This window comes from Pinus tabuliformis, chromosome 1_1 (genome assembly GCF_031772625.1).
Source record: "Pinus tabuliformis cultivar Carrire ecotype Pingquan chromosome 1_1, CPIR1, whole genome shotgun sequence".
NCBI classification, from domain to species: Eukaryota; Viridiplantae; Streptophyta; class Pinopsida; order Pinales; family Pinaceae; genus Pinus; species Pinus tabuliformis.
The window spans coordinates 790,177,502-790,183,501 of record NC_142297.1 but is presented as its reverse complement, the minus strand read 5'-3'; positions in this window follow the sequence as shown (position 1 = coordinate 790,183,501).

Below are 6,000 nucleotides of genomic sequence, written 5' to 3'. Positions count from 1 at the left end.
ATTCTCCACATTTTATTGTCGCAGAGCACGAAGGTGTCATGAGTCATAAATGATTGTCCACCCTTATTTTGTAAAGTGTAAATTCGGCCGTAAAGATCTACCCATGGTCCATGGACCATGGGATTGTATAAAAAGAGCTAAGTAAGTAAGCTCTAAGTAGACAAGTCATAAGTTGTAGAAGAAGTCTTGAGCGATAAGGAGAGAAGTCTAAGTTTCGGGTCTTAGCGTAGGTAGAGGCTCTACAGTTGAGTGTGCATAGGCTTAGGGTATAAGTCCATAGCTGAGTACATGGACCCCTGCAGCTGTGTGTACAGGGTGGATAGAGTGTAATCATCTGAAGATATCAATAAAGAGAAGCATTCTACAAATGTTGTGTCTTTGTTTCCTGTTAATGCATCTTGTCATTTATAATGCTTATGTGATGCGTGAATGTATTTAATCACGTTGGATAATTGAATGCAAGTAAGGATATCTGTTTACACGGTGCTAACAGTGATTGTTTAATAAGATAAGTAAGACACTCAAGATAAATTGGGAATCTGCACAGTACACTACCCTAGTAGCACGAAAGTACCTTAACCATAGGTCAGGGCTGTGTGAAGGTCAATCGTACCCCTTCACGGAGGTACTGAAGGATAGAATAAAGGGTTAGACTGACAAAGCCTTGAACTTAGCAACTTGCATGAAAGCAGGAATAAAAGGAATAAATCGACATCACGATCATCTCAAGGTGCTGAAACTTGGTTCCAGCATCCTCGCATACTGCCTCGGTGAGACTTTGTTCCATGCTCCGCAGGCTGATGTCGAAAGGTCCAGTAATGTAGGGATTTGTTTGGCTAACTAACGTTGATCCTGGGTCAGGCCCCATGCAACCAATAGTCTCAGATGCCTAGATTTTGAACTATGTACCCAAAATTTTTGATATATAGTAAAATGATGGCTTCTATGTGTTTGTGTTTAAGTGATGTGTATGCACAATGAATGTTTACTTTATCATGTGCATGGTTAAAACTATTGATGTGAAAATTGATAATATAACACATAATTAGCTAACGAATTATCCAACATGTTTTGCCCTCGAGGAATATGAAAATTATAAATGCAATCAAGCAAATGTTCGAAGAGGAGTACCCTCAAAAAATAACATAGGATAGTAGAGTTCGTGACATAATAGAGACAATTGAGCTGAAACACTACAAGATGAGAGTCAAGATGAATAACTAAGTGGCATATGCCAAGGTGAGTAGCCTCATTCGAGAGATAAATGAAACACTATATCCAACCACATTGTTGGTAATAGGGTGAATACAAATACCCCCACAACTCACAAGCTCATTGGTCGACAAAAAGGTGACCAAAGTAGTGGAAGTAATGTTCTGAGTGTAATGAATTGCACCATCTACAAAACCTCTATATGGAATCAAGGGTTTTGAAATATGTTCATCAAACACCAAAAACATTAATCACACACAAAAACCATGGAAAATATTAGGCAAGTAAAGAAATTGATCACACGCACACCTATATGCAATATGTACAAGCGACCATGCAAAGAAACTAAGCATGGTAGTGTTTTAGATAGAGCGCATTACGTGGATCCAACAATGAATTCCCATCACAATCAACTAACTCATATGCCCCTTTGTTGAGAACACATTTAATAATGTAGGGACCAAACAACATGGGTTTGAGTTTACCTACCCCTAACTTGTCATGGCCTTGGTCATAAACCAAAATGAGATCCCCTTAAAAAAAAACACGAGGTCAAATAAACCTATCATATTGGGCCTTAACGTGTTTCTTATGAGTTTTGTTATTGACCAGAGAAAGAAGGAAATTTTCATCTAGATGGGAAATTTATAGGAGAGTTTCTTTAGCTGAAGTGACATGGAGTAATTCAACAACTAGTTGAAGGGAAGAGATTTCATACTAGATATGAAGAACTAACTCCACTCCATAAACCAATTGGAAAGGAGTAAATCCAGTGGCATATTTCACCAAGGTTTGATATGCCCATAAGGATAAAATAGCATAAGATGCCAATTAGACTTATGGTTCCCTACCATCTATTGCAACATGGTTTTCAAAGTTCAATTAACAACTTTGACTTGGCCATTAGCTTGAGGATAATAGGGTGTTGAGTGTTCATGACAAAAACCCAACTTGGCAGCTAGTTCCTACATCATATGGTTCTGAAAATATTTACCATGATCGGTCACGATGCGTTTAGGCACACCAAACCTAGTGATGACATGATTGAAAAGGAATAAAGTAGTAGTAGCACCATCATTTAATCATGTAGGCATGGCCTCAACCCACTTGGTAAAATAGTCAACAACCACGATGATGTAGTGATGACCTTAGGTTGAGGGTGGGTTGCATTGCATAAAGTCAATACCCGACTGTGCAAAACTTTTGATGACAATTATTGGGTGTAATGGGGTAGGATGATCATACATTTTATGAGAATATATCTGACAGGGATAGTGCTTTTAGACTGCTAAGATATAATATTTAAAAAGGGAAGGCCAAAAGTACCCTACATGCAATATTTTATGGGTGGTGGCAAGCCTAGAAATATGACCACCACATGCCTCAACGTATAAATAATTTAATATGTGTTCATATTCTTAATGAGTAAGTCATCGACATAACATAGTGTCAACAACATGATAGTATAGAGTATCATTGATAATAGGATAGTGTCAAGACTGATGGAATATTTGCCGATGGTCATCATGAGACAATTTGGGCCGAAAATGTTGTGTTTGGAGATAAAAATGGATGTATCCATACCAAGGGTTGGAAGTAGTAATGAGGAACAATGATTCATCATGCAAAGGATCCATGGCTACAAATTCCTCATTAGCCTAAGGCATTTCAACAAGAAGCTTGACAAAAGCTAAGGATTTTTTCAATTTAGCAATGGCAAAGTCCAAATCGAACTATTGAAGGATAGCAATCCACTTGGAGTATTTTCCCCAAATGATTTGATGGTTAAGAATATGCTTCACGGTGTTGGATTCAACAATGACTATAGTCTTTTTCAATAAGATATAATTCCTCAACCATTGCACAACAATAACGCCTGCTAAGGCCAACTTCTCAAGATGGGAATAACAAAGCTCAAGACCTAAAATGCCTTTGATAAGATAGTAAATGGGATGTTCATTGCACGTATCATATTCTTGGATGAGGACCATACCTAAGGAGAACATTGAGGCTTCGATATATAACAGAAAATCTCAGTTGAAATTAAGACGACTAAGTAAAGATGTGAACAATAAATCTTACTTAAGGGCATCGAAAGAACATTGACTAGGTCATCCGAAATGAAAGATACTCCTTTCTTCAACAGGTGCATGAAGCCTTGGGTAATGTGAGCATAATTGGCAATGAATCACTATAAGAAATTAGCTTTTCCCTAAAGTTTTTGAAGCTGGCGAATTGTACGAGGAGGAGGCAAATTGATAATTGCCTCAAACTTTGAGGGATTAACATGAATCCATTCTTGAGAAATAATGAAGCCTAGAAATCATCCAGATCATACACAAAAAACACACGTTCAAGTTAAGACATATTTTGTAGTAATGAAATCAGAGAAAAACTTCTCAAAGGTGGGTAGGATGATCCTCACGAAGCAGAGAATGGGCAGTAAGGTCATCAAGATAGACTTCAACGATGTGTTTGATATCGTGGAATGCATAAGACATGACCCACTAGAAAGTAGCACCAACATTTTTAAGACCAAAGGGTATTTTATGATATGAAAAAGTTCCCCATGGGAAGATAAAAGTAGTTTCATGCTAGTCTTTAGGTTTGATTTTGATCTAGTTATAGCTGGAAAAACCATCCATAAAAGAGAAGATAGTATTACCAGTACACATGTCAAGAATATAGTAAATAAAAGGTGTAGGATAATTACCTTTTAGACAGGCTAGGTTCAAGTCATGGTAATCAACAGAAGCTCAAATAGTTCCTTGTTTCTTATAAACTAGAACAGGGTTAGAGACCCAGTCTGTCAAGGTTATAGGATAAATGAAACCAACATCTAGAAGTTTATGGACTTCAGCTTTAATAACAGTTGCCTTACATTGGTTTACTAACTAGATTTTATGCTGAACATTCTTAGCACTAGGATAAGCCTTAATCTAATGTTGTACCATTCGTGGATCGATGTAAGGAATTTTGTCATAAGTCCAAGAAAAAAATCCCAAAATTATTTGAAAATGGTAGTGTAAATATCAATCTCAGGAGGAGTACAGTGTGCCCCAACCAAAATATTTTCCATGACACCTGACTTCATGGAACTATTAATAGGGATTGTAATGGAGATATTAGCTAAGTTTTCTTCAAAAGAAACAACGAATATCTAATTGAGGTGTGGGGAAACATTAGTATTTCCAGAGGAAATCATGATTTGGCTACACTCGTCTAAAATCTCTATTGGGGGAAGCAAGAGCGATGATGAAGAGCTTACCAAGGATGACATGAAACTGACATGACCTCTTGAATAGATTCATTTGATGGTAGTGTGAATTCAAGGAAGTCACAAGAGATAGGATGGTCAAAGGCCTAAGAAGGCATAGGGTAATCATCAAGTGGTACTGAAATGGAATCACTAGAGTAATCATATGTAGAGGCCATAAGGATATCTTGATAAGAAAGTTCCACTAGAATTAAGGGCATATGTTTTCCATATTTATCAATATCATATTTAGATGGCACAAAACATGTATCATCAAGAACCTAGGGTCCACAGGTGTGAGAAGATATCATATGGACATGAGAAACAATATATGTGGAAGGAGTACTAGGTGGGGGTAATTGAGAATAAACACACATAATGGATGGAATTTTGAATAACCCTATGCCAACACTCTAAAACTGACTAGGGTTAACCCCCACAAGGGGGACTAAGTTTCCCATAGTAGAAATGGCATCACCAGACTCATTAGAGCAGAGGCCAACTGGATATCTTGATAAGAAAGTTCCACTAGAATTAAGGGAATATGTTTGCCATATTTATCAATAACATATTTAGATGGCATAAACCATGGATCATCAAGAACCTAGGGTCCACAGGTGCGAGAAGATATCATATGGACATGAGAAACAATATATGTGGAAGGAGTACCAGGTGGGGGTAATTGAGGAAAAACACCCATAAGGGATGGAGTTTTGAACAACCCTGTGCCAACACTATGAAACTTACTAGGGTTATCCTCCAAAAGTGGAATTGAGTTCTCCATAGTTCCCTATCGTCGATCCTATTATCATTCATTCCTTTGCCACTTATTAGTAAGATGATGATCCCAATCCCCCTCTTTGATCTTAAGAGTTGTCCACGTTCCCATCTTTATGTAGCATGTGTCATATTTGGGCATGGAGGTTATCGTTTGTCATGCAAAGGCAAGTTTGTCCTGCTGCAAGGGGAAATATTTGTGTGTATGAGTTCTTCTCATTACATAGACATGTTTCACACTCACTTCGCACACTCTTGTCATGAAGGTCGTTGCATGAAGCAAAGATGTTTTATATGTTCTGGATGGTATATGTTATAACACTAGTGTGTGATCATAGTCAAGTTCTATCACTGTTTACATCATTTTCACTGATCTCACCCTTAGCCAGCTTCCCAAGAAATCTAGCCTCATCTAGCTTTTCAGAACTACATGCTTTGCTTCTGCAACCCTCAAGTTTTTTTCCTTGACTACTAGAACTGCATAATTCACAGGAACCCCTGCCTCCCTTCACATCCAAACTGTGTAGTGGTCTCCTCTAGTGTCCTTCCCTCAGCCAGAACCCATTGTCTCTAGAATATGTGCAATGTTTTCCCTCAGCTATCGAGCCACCACCGCTCTCCAAAAATGTGCAGAGTAGGCAAGAAGCCCGCACAACTCCCCAAAAATGCATAGAGAATTCAAGAAGCCAAAAATGCTCTCCAAAAATGTGCAGAGTATTCCGACAACCTTACTCAGGAAAATTGCATAGAAATTT